General features: G+C 51.6%; 3 pseudogenes; all 3 read left to right on the forward strand.

Annotated features, from left to right (window-relative positions):
- The first annotated feature begins 2,393 nt into the window (after nt 1-2,393).
- On the forward strand, nt 2,394-5,955 carry LOC109578172 (2-acylglycerol O-acyltransferase 3-like; annotated as a pseudogene).
- A 170-nt stretch (nt 5,956-6,125) lies between these two features.
- Nucleotides 6,126-8,101, forward strand: LOC109578173 (2-acylglycerol O-acyltransferase 3-like; annotated as a pseudogene).
- Nucleotides 8,102-8,159: 58 nt separating this feature from the next.
- On the forward strand, nt 8,160-14,165 carry LOC109578174 (replication termination factor 2-like; annotated as a pseudogene).
- The last annotated feature ends 547 nt before the right edge of the window (nt 14,166-14,712 follow it).

Here is a 14,712-nt window from a genome sequence, read left to right on the forward strand (position 1 = left end):
ATAAAATTTAAACAAAAAAAGTCACATTCTGGAAATTCCTTGGCAGTCCAGCGGTTAGTACTCCAGATCTCAGTGCCCAGGGTCCAGGTTCGATCCCTGGTCAGGGAACTAAATATCTACAAGGCAGGGCACTGCCAAACAACAGCAACAAAATAGGTGACTTTCCCTGACCTGGAAACCAGCTGGCTCCGATCAGTGTTGAGCACACTCATTATCACGGTGAGGCCAGGCCACAGCCCACTTGGAGGGCGTGCTCACAGCCCTGTGGGCTCTCTCTTGGAGGGGCTTTCCAATCTTTAGCCTTTCCCACAAAGCCCTTCCCTCTGGAGGTCTCCCCACAAAGGCCTAAGCTAGGTTTAGGTAACAAACCCTCGTACAGGTCCTCCACCCCCTAGGGGCCACATCCAGGTGACAAATGAGGAACCCTGCTATTCAGGGTACACACACAAGGCGACCCCCACTGACACAGACATCTGCCAGCCCCGCAAGACACAGGGAGCCAGTCCCAACCTTCACAAATTCCAAATAGCTTCCTCACCCTTAGATGCTCCGCCACATCCCTGATCTCCCCTTTTGTCTTACCAGTGAGAGCCATGTGTGCCCAAGTAGTAGTTATACTTTCCTTGTGGGGCTCCTGATCATGATGGTCCATTGTGCTGGTCAGCAGAGGGGGCTGAACCAGGGCAGAACCCAGACCAGGGGTCAGGGCCAGGAGATTAAGCCAAAAGATGTAGTATCATAGCCACAGTGGCCCCTGTGAGACTCCCCTCTACAGAAGGCCAGCCTTCTCCAATCACCTCCACCTGGGGCCTCCAAGTGTCTGCCCTCCTGCAAAGGATCTTCTCCTTCCTGGGGCTGGGTGAGTCCTTGAAGCCCTGAGAACTCCCAGACTGGCTCTCTGCTTCCAGATGCCAATCGGGAGGGAGGCGGTCCTGGGACCTCTGGATTGAACAGATTGGGGCTGAATCTATGGAAGAGAGAAGGGGACAAGAGGGGCATCTGGGACTTAAACCTCTGAAGTCAGGGTCCTCCCACGTCGTGCCCCCACCTCCAGTCCGGGGGTGCCTGGCTGCCTTGCTCCTTGTACCTGAACGGGCTCGACGGAGACAGAAACATACCTTGGGCAGGAGACCATGTCTCTGCCTGGGTCCACACTGAGCCATCTGGAGACATTTCCAAGATCACCTCCTCATCTCGGTGAGGCACTCTGAAACTCTGTGCTGGGTGCGAGCTGGGCTTCAGGGTAGACTCCTGGGACAGTCACCCTCAAAGTCCGAACATGGCACCCCCACTCCCCTGCTGTGCACCCTGTGTCCCCAGCCAGAGGCTCACAGAGATGGGTCCCTCCCACAACTACCTCTTGGTGGAGCTTCCACCCTCTTGGGTTCCTGGTCCTTGGGGTCTTCAGCACCCTCAGCACAGAGACCAGAGGTTTTCCCGCCTCTTGCCTGGCCTCCAGCCCCACCTACTCCAGCTGCCCCATCGCATCCATCTTCCTGTCTTCCGGGACTACATCCTGTGTGCTGGTGAGCAGGGGAGCCCTGGGTCTCAGGACCCCCAGTCCCTGCGGTCACCTCCTCCCTGTCTTCCTCCCCCTGGGGGCATCTGGTCCAGCTCCATCTCCCAGTGCCCTCCTCCCTCTTTCTGGAAGACTCAGACGGTAGGTCCTCCTGCCTCACCAGCTTTGGTGTCGCCTGTAAGGCCCGTGACTCCTGTCTCCTGTCCAGGGCTGGTGGCCGTCCTAGCCATGGGTTGGCCGCTAGAGGCCCCGGAGACACAGCCTGGATCGCTTTGCTTTCGCAGCTGCAATCAGAGGGATTTCTCAAGTCAGGGTGGGAACACGGGAGAGCAGCCTGCCTGCGGCCTCTGGGGCAGCGCTGTGGGGGAGGAGCGCAGAGTTCTGCTGTCAGGCAGCCCCTGCTCTCCCAGGTCTCTCTAGTGCTATCTTCTCTTTGGGGAAGAACGAGATCTTCTAGCAATTTCAGACTGGCCGAGCGCCTGGGTGAGAAGCGCTGCAGCACATACGGAGAGGGGTCCCTCCGCTTTTCCCCGTCCCCAACCCCGCTATCCCCCGGGGCCTCCTCCCGCCCTTCCACAGGCCCATCCACAGGGTTTTCCCTCCCTGCTCTCATGCCTGGCCGCCGCCGGCTACTCCCAGGCTGAAGGTTCCCAGACTGGGGCCCAACTTCTTGGTTGCCAGCCTCGCCCCCAGGCTGGCCTCTTGCAACTCCGCCAGCCCTGAACTCTGTCTTAGTTGATCCCGGCGGGAGGGAAGGGGCCTGCAGGTGGCTCTGTGACCACCCTTCTTGTCTCCTGTTCTGGGCAACGTGGGGGTCCCCGACCCCAGTACAGTGGACTGGAGGCCCAGAAGCGCACAGGTGTACGCGGTCTACATGGAGCCGCTGTCGCAGCAGTTGGAAGAGAACAAGGCGTGCTGTGGCATCCCCGCACACAGGCACGGCGTCTTCACCTAGGGGCACCTCTGGGCCCCAGCAGCTGCCTCAGTGACTGTGCTGGAGACTGAAATTAAAGGCTGGATCATGCTGCATCGGGTCTTCCCTGATGGCTCAGTTGGTAAAGAAACTGCTTGCAGTACAGATTCCCAGGTTCAATCCCTGGGTAGGGAAGATCCCCTGGAGAAGGCAATGGCAACCCACCCCATTATCCTTGCTTGGAGCATTCCGAGGACAGAGGAGCCTTGGTGGAAATCAGTAGTCCATGGGTCACAGAGAGTCGGACACGACTGAGTGACTAACACTTTCATGGGGCATAGGGGATTTTTACGATGATTAGGATATCCTGTATTTTATGTAATGGTAGGTATATTTGTCAAAACCCACAGAACTGCAGGACAGAATGAGCGAACCCGAATGGGACCTACAGACTTTAGCTGACAGTCCTGTGTCAAATGTGTTCCATCAGTTGTAACAAACATTCCTAATAATGCAAGGTGTTTACAACAGGGTAAAGCATAGGTGGGGATGTGTTCCATATTAGAACACTATTTTCTATACAGCTTTTATATAAATGTAAAAAATGCTTTAAAATATTTTTAAGTACATTAAGCTTAAAAAAAAGATGGAACACACCTGCAGTGTTCGTGTTTTTGTTTTGGCAGAAGTCCCGATGCCCGGCCTCCCCTCCCAGTGGCCTAGATACTCCAGGAGACCCACAAACAGAGCAGGGGCTCACGTTAAGGATCAGCTGTCTACTCCAGATCGCACAGTCTCCACTGGGTCGCAGTGGGTGTGTTCTCTGGCTTCTTCAGATACCCGACCCCCTCAGATTCCTAAAGATTCCTAATGATCCAAGCACTGGACCTGGGTGGCACGCCCCATACCCCGCCCAACAGATTGCCCAGCCTGACCCATTCTGACCCAATCCGACCCCAGGAGAAGGTCAGTGATCACTGAGAGGAGGCTCGAGACATCTGGAGTCCAGATCCCAGGGTCTCCCCATCCACACGTTGCTCCCCATCCCAGCAATCCTGCAAAGCCCCAAGGGCTTGGCCACTCACACCAGAAAGGCTTCCTGGGCTCCTACGGAAACCTTTATCCCTGCCCCCTGCCCCGCCCCCGGGGACCTGGAGCCCTGCAGCAGAAGGGCAGTGCCTGGGAGTCTCCACCGCCCCCTCCCCCCCATCTTTCTGCAGCATGGAAACCGTGCAGAAACAGAGGCTCGAAGTACTGAGCACCTACCAAAGCGCGCTCTCTTTCCTCTTCATGGGCGAGGGGAGAAGGCCATGCTTCCACTGCGGACAGAAGGAAGGGGAAGGGTGGGGGAAGAAAGGTTGGAGGCCCACCTGCGTCGAAGCCCTGGGAAGGGAAGGGACACAGGGCAGGCTGGGAGATGGGCAAAGATCTCACTGGTGAGCAGGAGGCGAGAAGTCAGTGTGCTTCCGAAAGCTAATTCCTTTTTCTTCCTCATCTTTCCCCCAGGCCCTTTCTGGTCTCTTCTCGCCTGCTACCTCCTCTTCACCTCCCTCTGCCGTTTCTCTGTTCTCCATTTCATAAGGTTTCTTTCTGGACCAGAACATACCCCAGCAAAGCGAGCACTAAACAAGGGCCAGGCAGTGAGAGGTGAAGGGTGTTTCCAGGAACTCTCCCCCCTTATCTGTGCCCAAGGAGGAAGGCGTTCTCAGTGGATGAGGAATTGGACTGTTTGGAAACACCTGAGAGATATTTCCAAGAGATGCTCTCCACCCTCTCCCCCACCCGCTCTCACCTCCTCACCGTTCCCCATGCTGGAGTGTGAGCCCCGGCTGCCTAAGTTCCCACACTGGGCAGGTTTTGGGATGGTGTTTCAGAGGGAACCCTGATGCACTTGACCCTACTGTCATACCTTGAACCCCGAAGTTTCTTAGTGTAGAGGGGACTCTTTACAGCTGGTATCCTGCTTTCACTACTCCTTTCTTATCATCCTCTCCACCTCCAACAGCTGGTGACAACCGAGAGTTGGCCCCCAATGGGAACTACGTGCTGGTAGCCCACCCTCATGGGACCACCAGCATCAGAACCTCCTGTAACTTCTGCACTGAGAGCACAGGATTCTCCCACCTGACCCCGGGGCTTCGGGCCTGGTTAGGCATGAGGAACAGCATCTTCTACATCCCAGTCTATCGCGATGACATTATGGGCTGTGGTAGGTCTTCAGCTCAGTGGGAAACAGCAAACTAACTCCATGTCCATCACAGGTGCCCCCAACCACTACCTGGAGCAGGAACCTGACTTGAACAGTGGCCGGGCTCACAGTGGGCTTTAGAGGATAGTTTCCGAGCAAGTGTCCTGCCTCCTTAAGGAGAGAGGCGCTGTAGGGGGCATGCTGACAAGGGCACAGGGGTAGGGAGTTTGGAAAGAAAGGGATGGTTATCTCAGCCTTCGTGTGCCAACAGGTAGGGTAAGTGAATAGGGCGCCAAGTATGGGACTGTAAAATTCTTGCATACCTTCTTTCCTCCAGGACTATGTTCTGCAAGCCACCAGAGACTGGATTTTATCCTGTCCCAGCCCCAGCGTGGCCAGGCTGTGGTCATCCTGGTTGGGGGAGAACTCGAGGCCCTGTATGCCATCCGGGGGAGCACTGCCTCACTCTCTGGAATCATAAAGGCTTTCTCGGCCTGGCACTGAGGCACGAGTGAGCCGGGGCCCAGCCGGGGCTGCCTTGTGAGGTCAGAGCCTCACAGTGTGTCTGGGGATCTACACTTTATCCCTACACACCCGCCCCCTGGAGGTGGGCTGTGTGTCCCCAGAGCTTCCACTGTGACCACCTACAGAGCGATCCTGGCAGACCTTGAGTGTTTTTCTGTGCCCACCACCGGTGTCCATTCTCCAGGCTCCTCCCACGAAAAGAGAGATAGGGTCACAGGGCTAACCACAGGACCCTGGGGCTCATGTGCCCTCTGTTGAAATTCTTCCTGACAGCCATGAAGGTAAGACCTTCCAAACTCATTTACTTGTGAAATAGTGTTAGTATTCCCCTTGCCACCATGTTGTAACAGAGACAGTATCAGAAACTATATACAGAAAGGCCCTGCATCAGTCTTCTTAAGAAATGTAATTCCCGTCTCCCAGATCTATCTTAGTAGAACTCTATTTGCCTCAAATGAACTTGGGAAGTGGTAACCAGTGGGGGATAACTGGGAGGTGCTCCTAGAGCCCCTGATGTCTTCTTCTCGCCTCTGTCTTCCCAGTGTCGCTCTGGTGCCCGTGTACTCCTTTGGAGAGAATGAAGCCTTCACAGTTAAACCTCCTGCCCCAGACTCCTGGCAGCATCTGTTTCAGACCACCTTCAAGCAGCTCATGTACTTTCCTCCTTGCGTCCTCTGGGGCTGTGGTCTCTTCTCAGCCAAGTCTTAGGGCCTGGTGCCCTTGGCCAGACTCATCACTACTGTGGGTAAGTGCCCAGCTCCAGGGAAGAAGGCTGCTATGAGCAATGTGGGCAGCCTCCGAGTGGCCTAGACACTCCCAGACCGGAAAAGACAAGTGCGCGCTCTTCCAGGATCCGCAAGATCACACAGTCAGGGCTGGGACCCAGTAGGTCCTGGCTTCTGCAACCCTCCTCACAATGATTTCTAATGCACCGAGGGCTGGATCTCCATGGCACACCCCTTAGGCCATCTCCCAGTCCCATGAAGAGACCAGCCCAGACCAACCAGTTCATGATAAGTGTGTGGAGGCTGGAGACCTCTGGAGCTCTGATCAAAGAGGCTCCCCCCACACACAGCCCCCTGCAAGTGATCCTGGGAGGCCTCAAGTGCTTGACCACTCAGCCCAGAAAGGCTTCCTGTGCTCCTACCATAGCCTGCATCCCATTTTTCCTGGTTCAGGAGCCCTGCTGGCTGAAGGGGAGCACCTGGGAGTCTCCACCACCCCACCACCCACCCCCGGCATGAAAACCCTAAAGAAACAGTGGTTAGAAGTACTGAGCACCTACCAATTTGTGCTCTGTTTCCTCTTTCTGGGTAAGGGGAGCAGGGGCCCACTTGGGAAGGTGGGAAAAGGGAAGGTAGGCTAAGAAGGCTGGAGCACCCCCTACGGGACCAGGGCAAAGGGAGGGGCGTGCCAAAGTCTAGCAGGGAAATGGGCAACGCTCTCACTGCTGAGGGTAGAGGGGAGAAGTCACTGCGGTTTCACAATCTAACTCATTTTCCTTTCTCAACTTTCCCCTAGGCCCTTTCTTTTCCCTTGTTGGCTTTTTCCTCCTCTTCACCTCGCTCTGGTATTTCTCTGTTCTCTACTTGGTATGGTTATTCCTGGACTGGGACACACCCCAGCAAGGTGAGTGCTAAACAAGGGCAGGAGGAGAAGGGGGTGACAGAGGACGAGATGGTTGGATGGCATCGTGGACTCAATGGACATGAGTGTGAGCAACCTCTGGGAAATGGTGAAGGGCAGGGAAGGCTGGCATGCTGCAGTCCTTGGGGTCACAGAGAGTCAGACACAACTTAGCAGGTAAACAACAAAAACAAGGCCTGGGTAGAAGGAGGTGATAAATGGTGTCTGTAGTGATTCTTCCCCCCTTATCCCTCTGCCCAAGGTGGAAGGCGTAATCAGTGGTTGAAGAACTGCACTGTGTGGAAACACCTGAGCGATTATTTCCCCATTAAGGTAGCAGGTCACCCTCCAAGGGATGCTCCACTCCTCCCGCTCCCTTACCTCCCACCTCCTCTCTCCTCCCCACGATGGACTCTCACCTCTGGCTGCTTACGTTCAGGTAATGGGGCAGGGGGTGGGATGGTGTTCCAGAGTGGACCCTTGTGCCTTCGACCGCATCTTAGACCCTGATCTCTCAGGTCTCTTGGTGGGGAGGGAAGTCCTTTCAGCTGGGGGCCTGCCTTCTCTGCTTTCTTTCCTTCATCCTGCCCCCTGCTACCACAGCTGGTGAAAACAGTAGAGGTGCCCCCAGACAGGAGCTACGTTCTAGTGTCCCATCCACATGGGACCATGGGCTTCGGAAGCTTCTGTAACTCCTGCACTGAGAGCACTGGCTCCTCCCAGCAGTTCCCAGGGCTTTGGTTCTTACTGGCCGTGTTGAATGGCCTCTTGTACATGCCAGTCTGTCAAAAGTACATTATGTCCTGTGGTGAGTTTGAGTTGAGTGACAGAGGGTGACCCCACCCCAATCTGGCCAGAGTGACCCCCAGTCACCACCCACCCCAGGCACTTGGCTTGAATTGGCCAGGTTCACAGTGGGGGTCAGGGGGTGGCTTGGCCCACGTGTCCTGCATCCGTGCTGGGAGAGGCACTGTAGGACACGTGGACAGAGGCACAGGGGTAGGGAATGTGGAGAGAATGGGGTGATGTCTAATACTCAGTGTGCTAAAGGGAGAGGTGAGGGACTATCGGGCCCATGAGGGGCACTAACTCTTCCTGAACCTCCTCATACCTATAAGATTATGTTCTGTGAACTATCAGAGCCTGGATTTTATTTTGTCTCAACCACAGCTCAGCAGGGCTGTGCCCATGGTGGTTGGGGAGCCAATGAGGCCCTGTATGCTGTCCCAGGGGAGCATGGCCTCACTCTCCGGAATCGTAAAGGCTTCGTCCACCTGGCACTGAGACACGGGTGAATGGGTGCCCTGACAGGGCTGCCTTCAGTGGTCAGAACCTCACAGTGTCTCTGGGGATCTACACTCTATTCCTGCACACAGGCTGAGGTCACGATGGCGTAGCAGAAGGACGTGCAATCATCTTCTCCTGGAAGAACTCCAAAATTACAACTCTCTGCTGAACAACCATTGACAGGAGAATGTTGGATCCCACGAAAAAAAGATACCCTACATCCAAGGGCAAAGGAGAAGCCTTCGCAAGATGGTAGGAGGGCCATAATTGCCTTTAGAACCAAGCCTCACACCCACCAGGTATGCTTGGAGGGCTCAAACAACACCTTGGGCACAGCAGCACCCAGAGAACCCACAGAGACTGAGCCAGACCTGCCTGTGAGTGTTGCATGTCTCCTGTAGAGGTCAGCAGTGGCCTGCCACAGGGGCAGGGACTCTGGATGCAGCAGACCTGGGTCACACATCATGTGGCATAAGCCCTTTTGGAGGTTGCCATTAACCCTACCAATAAATCCACCAAGCAGATAACCCACAAACTACAGAACAATTATACCAAATAAATTCTCACACTGTTAAGAAAGTTCTAGGACCCACAACAGATTTCCCAATCTGGGGATCTGGCAAAAAGGACCGAGAACCCCCAGGGAATTTGATTTTGGAGGCCAGTGGAATTTGATTACAGAACTTACACAGGACTGGGGATACAGACTCTTGGAGGGCCCAAACAAAACCTGTGTGCACCAGGACCCAGGAGAAAGCAGCAGTAACCTCACAGGAGACTGACCCAGACTTGCCTGTGAGTGCCAGGAATCTCCGGTGGAGGCCTAGGTTGGCAGTGGCCTGCTGCAGAGTCAGGGGCACTGAGTGTGGCACAGGACCTTTTGAAGGAGGCCCCCATTATCTTCATTACCTCCACCATAGTTTGGTCTCAGTCAAAAAACAGGGAGAGCACACAGCCCCATCCATCAACAGAAAATTGGATTAAAGATTTACTGAGCATGGCCCAGCCCATCAGAACAAGACCCAGTTTCCCTCACAGTCAGTCTCTCCCATCAGGAAGCTTCCTCTGACTTATCCTTATCTGTCAGAGGGAAGACAGGGTGAAAATCACAATCACAGAAAACTAACCAATCTGATCACATGGACCACAGCCTTGTCTAACTCAGTGAAACTATGAGCCATGCCATGTATGGCCACTCAAGACGGACAGGTCATGGTGGAGAGTTCTGACAAAATGTGGTCCACTGGAGAAGGGAATGGCAAACCACTTAAAGTATTCTTGCCTTGAGAACCCCATGAACAGTAGGAAAAGGCAAAAAGATATGATGCTGAAAGATGAACTCTCCAGGTCAGTAGTGCCCAAAATGCTACTGGAGATCAGTGGAGAAATAACTCCAGAAAGAATGAAGAGATGGAGCCAAAGGGAAAACAACACCCAGTTGTGGATGTGACTGGTGATGGAAGTAAAGTCAGATGCTGCAAAGAACAATATTGCATAGGAACCTGGAATGTTAGGTCCATGAATCAAGGCAAATTGGAAGTGGTCAAACAGGAGATGGTAAGAGTGAACATCAACACTTTAGGAATCAGTGAACTAAAATGGACTGGAATGGGTGAATTTAACTCAGATGACCATTATATCTACTACTATGGGCAGGAATCCCTTAGAAGAAATGGAGTAGCCCTCGTACAGAACAAAAGAGTCCAAAATGCAGTACTTGGATGCAATCTCAAAAACAACAGAATGATCTCTGTTCGTTTCCAAGGCAAACCATTCAACAACCCAGTAATCCAAATCTATGCCCCAACCAGTAATGCTGAAGAAGCTGAAGTTGAATGGTTCTATGAAGACCTACAAGACCTTCTAGACCTAACACCCCGAAAAAGATGTCCTTTTCATCATAGGGGACTGGAATTCAAAAATAGGAAGTCAAGAGATACCTGGAGTAACAGGCAAATTTTACCTTGGAGTACAAAATGAAACAGGGCAAAGGCTTACAGAGTTTTGACAAAAGAACGCACTGGTCATAGCAAACACCCTCTCCCAACAACACAAGAGAAGACTCTACACATGAACATCACCAGATGGTCAGTACTGAAATCAGATTGATTATATTCTTTGCAGCCAAAGAAGGAGAAGCTCTATACAATCAGCAAAAATAAGACTATGAGCTGACTGTGACTCAGATCAAGAACTCCTTATTGCAAAATTCAGACTTAAATTGAAGAAAGTAGGGAAAACCACTAGACCATTCAGGTATGACCTAAATCAAATTCCTTACGATTATACAGTGGAAGTGACAAATAGATTCAAGGGATTTGGTCTGATAGAAGGAGTGCCTGAAGAACTATGGATGGAGGTTCATGACATTGTACAGAAGGCAGTGATCGAGATCATCCCCAAGAAAAAGAAATGCAAAAAGGCAAAATGGTTGTCTGAGGAGGCCTTAAAAATATCTGGGAAAAGAAGAGAACCAAAAGGCAAAGGAGTAAAGGAAAGATATACCCTGAATTCAGAGTTCCAAAGAATAGCAAGGAAAGATAAGAAAGCATTCCTCAGTGAAAATGCAAAGAAATAGAAGAAAGCAATAGAATGAGAAAGACTAAAGATCTCTTCAAGAAAATTAGAGATACCAAGGGAACATTTCATGCAAGGATGGGCACGATAAAGGACAGAAATTGTATGGACATAAGAGAAGCAGAAGATGTTAAGAAACTGTGGCAAGAATACACAGAAGGACTCTACAAAAAAGATCTTAATGACCCAGATAATCACAATGATGTGATCACTCACCTAGAGCCAGATATCCTGGAGTCCAAAGTCAAGTTGGCCTTAAGAAGTATCACTACGAACAAAGCTAGTGGAAGTGAAGGAATTCCAGTTGAGCTATTTCAAATCCTAAAAGATGATGCTGTGAAAGTGCTGCACTCAATATGCCAGCAAATTTGGAAAATTCAGCAGTGGCCTCAGGACTGGAAAAGGTCAATTTTCACTCCAATCCCAAAGAAAGGTAATGCCAAAGAATGTTTAAACTACCGCACAATTGCACTCATCTCACACCCTAGCAAAGTAATGCTCAAAATTCTCCAAGCCAGGCTTCAACAGTACATAAACCAAGAACTTCCAGATGTTTAAGCTGGGTTTAGAAAAGGCAGAGGAAGCAGAGATCAAATTGCCAACATCCGTTGGATCATCAAAAAAGCAAGAGAGTTCCAGAAAAACATCTATTTCTGCTTTACTGACTATGCCAAAGCTTTTGACTGTGTGGATCACAACAAATTGTGGAAAATTCTGAAAGAGATGGGAATACCGGACCACCTGACCTGCCTCCTAAGAAATCTGTATGCAGGTCAAGAAGCAACAGTTAGAACCGGACATGGAACAATAGGCCAGTTCCAAACTGAGAAAGGAGTATATCGAGGCTATATTTTGTCACCCTGCTAATTTAACTCATATGCAGAGTACATCATGCAAAATGCCAGGCTGGATGAAGCACAAGCTGAAACCAAGATTACCCGGAGAAATATCAATAACCTCAGATATGCAGATGACACCACACTTACAGCAGAAAGCAAAGAGGAACTGAAGAGCCTCGATGAAAGTGAAAGAGGAGAGTGAAAAAGCTGGCTTAAAACTCAACATTCAAAAAATGAAGATCATGGCATCTGGTCCCATCACTTCATGGCAAATAGATGGGGAAACAATGGAAACAGTGACAGACTTTATTTTCTTGGGCTCCAAAATCACTGCACATGGTGACTGCAGCCATGAAATTAAAATACACTTGCTCCTTGGAAGAAAAGCTATGACCAACCTAGACAGCATATTAAAAACCAGAGACATTACTTTGCCAACAAAGGTCCATCTAGTCAAAGCTATGGTTTTTCAAGTAGTTATGTATAGATGTCAGAGTTGGACTACAAAGAAAACTGAGCGCTGAAGAATTGATGCTTTTGAACTGTGGTGTTGGAGAGAAGACTCTTGAGAGTCCCTTGGACTGCAAGGAGATCCAACCAGTCCATCCTAAGGGAAATCAGTCCTGAATATTCATTGGAAGGACTGATGCTGAAGCCAGAGCTCCAATAATTTGGCCACCTGCTGTGAAGAACTGACTCATTGGAAAGGACCCTGATCCTGGGAAAGATTAAAGGCAGGAGGAGAAGGGGACAATAGAGAATGAGATGGTTGGATGGCATTGCCGACTCCATGGACATGAGCTTGAGCAAGCTCCAGGAGTTGGTGATGGACAGGGAACCCTGGCGTGCTGCAGTACATGGGGGTCACAAAGAGTCAGACACAACTGAGTGACCAAACTAAACTGAGGAGCCTGGAAGTGCTTTCCTGGTGGCTTAGCAGTAAAGAATCTTCCTGCAATGCAGGAGACACAGGAGACTCAGGTTTGATCCCTGGGTCGGGAAGATCCCCTGGTCAAGGGCATGACAATCCACACTAGTGTTCTCGCCTGGAGAATACCATGCACAGAGGAGCCTGGAAGTCTATAGTCCATAGGATTTCAAAGAGTCAGACATGACTGAAGTGACTTAGCAGGCTTGCACACAGGAGCCTGGAAGCATTCCTGGATCCCATGTGTAATATTGCTAGAGACAAGAAGGGCTTGTGTAAGGCTGGACCCAAAGAAGGACTTCCCTTGTCAGGATAAGATGAGAGCCTCCCACCCCAGCACAGTCACCGTCTCCCATTCCCAGTTCTCTCCTCACCTGATGGCATCTTCTCCCATGCAGGAAGGATGAGGGAGGCATAGCCCTGGCTGGGGTCCAGGGACGGTGCTGGACCATGTGTTCTAGGAGGGAAGACAGATTGGAAGCTTACTGTGGCTTCTTGGATCTAAGCTTTAGTGCCATGGGATCCAGAGAAGGGGAATCCGGAGGGTCAACACATGAGAGCTTCCTGTAAGTGGGGGATGGAAAGCAGCTTTGAAAAAAGTAAACCTCCTGAGTTGGTCTTGCCTCCAGTCCCAACGAGGCAATCAGAGCCTTGCAGAGACCCCTGGAGGTGCCCTGAGGACAGCAGAGCAGGCCCCTTTAGCTTGGTCCTCCCCAGCCTTGCACCAGCTGCTTTCCTGAATTTACCTCCCAATGTTCCCTTGCAGAAGTCCTTTTAAAAACCAAACAGGGCCGGAAATTGCTGGGCTCCAGAAATTGCTGGTGTAGGTGATTGCTCTGGACTCTGTTGGCTTGCGGGTGGGTTGCAACAGGGAACAGTCCCTAAGAGTCATAAACCGGTGAAGGGGCCAAAGAAGGTTGAGAAGGTCAACAAGGATGCTGAATTAGTGGCCAAGTGGAACTGCTATACTCTAAGTCAGGAAATGTTAAGATGACCAGTAGTTGCCTGTGAACTTGGCAGACTTTACAACAAAGATGCCATCACTGAGTTTTTACTGGCCAAATCTTCTGTAAAGGCTCTTGGGAAGGCAGCCTCTCACATTAAAAGCATTAAGAATGTGACAGAACTGAGGCTCTCGGACAACCCCACCTGGGAAGGCGATCAAGGAAACCCTAAAGGTGACAAGCATGACGACCTCCAGCGGGCACATTTCATCTGCCCCCTCGTGGGCTTGGAGATGAACAGCCAACACAGCTATTGCTTCTTCCGGTGCTTTGATTGTGTGTTTTCCGGGTAAGCCCTCAAAGAGATCAAAGCAGAAGTTTGTCACACGTGCAGGGCTGCCTTCCAGGAGGGGATGAGGTCATTGGGCTCAACAGCACCAAGGAAGGCGTGAGAGTGCTGCTGAAGAGCGGGATGGAGGAGATGCAGCTGCGAGCCAAGCTGGGGAAGAAAACAAAGAAACCCAAGGCAGCAGAGTCTGTCTCAAAATCAGGTGTCAGTGAAGAAGCCCCAGGACCATCAAAAATGAAGACAGGGAAGCCCGAAGAAACCCATCTTGACTCTTGAGAGAAGAAGACCAACTAACTCAGCTCCCAAAAGTGCAGCAGCACCCAGGAGTGCTTCTCGAAAAGCCGCCAAGAGGTCCATCGCTGACAGCGAACAGTCAGAAGCTTACAAGTCTCCCTCACCACCCACAACTCTGCCAAGCCCTCCAAGGAGGATCGGCCCACTGGGTCACCCACACGTCCTCCTGCTTCTGAGGCCCGTGGTGCAGCCTCCACTGGGCCCTGTGTACTTGCTCGTCCCCTTAAAGCTGGAGCCACTCGAGTCGGAAGGCGCAGTGGGGACTCAGTGACCCTGCCGGCCCCCCGCCCATCACCCTCTCCCGGTCATCTCCACCCTCTGTGCGCTTGGACCTTCCCACGGCCCCGAGAGCATTTTGGGCACATGTTTACGCTCAAAATAATTAGACTCCAGATTCCTCCTGGGTGTGTGGTCAGCTCATTTTGACTAAAGTTTTCATGGTTTTGCTACCAACAGTTAAGTAATTAAATAAGCAGAGTGAGACTGAACTTGAGAAAGGAAAAAATAAAAATAAAAAACCACTGTCGTTGGGCATTTCCAGCCTGTGACACCCCACTTGCACCCACAGCTAGATTGTCCTTTTTCCTTCCTCCCACCCAGACTCCCATGAAAATTTCATCCATCGAGCCTTCCTTCCAGTGGGTGGGGCTAGCTCCCTGGCTGTGTCACCATTTCTTGTGGACTGAGCATCACTCTGGCCAGACTCTAAAGTCCCTCTCACCC

This window comes from Bos indicus, chromosome 25, assembly GCF_029378745.1.
Source record: "Bos indicus isolate NIAB-ARS_2022 breed Sahiwal x Tharparkar chromosome 25, NIAB-ARS_B.indTharparkar_mat_pri_1.0, whole genome shotgun sequence".
NCBI lineage: Eukaryota > Metazoa > Chordata > Mammalia > Artiodactyla > Bovidae > Bos > Bos indicus.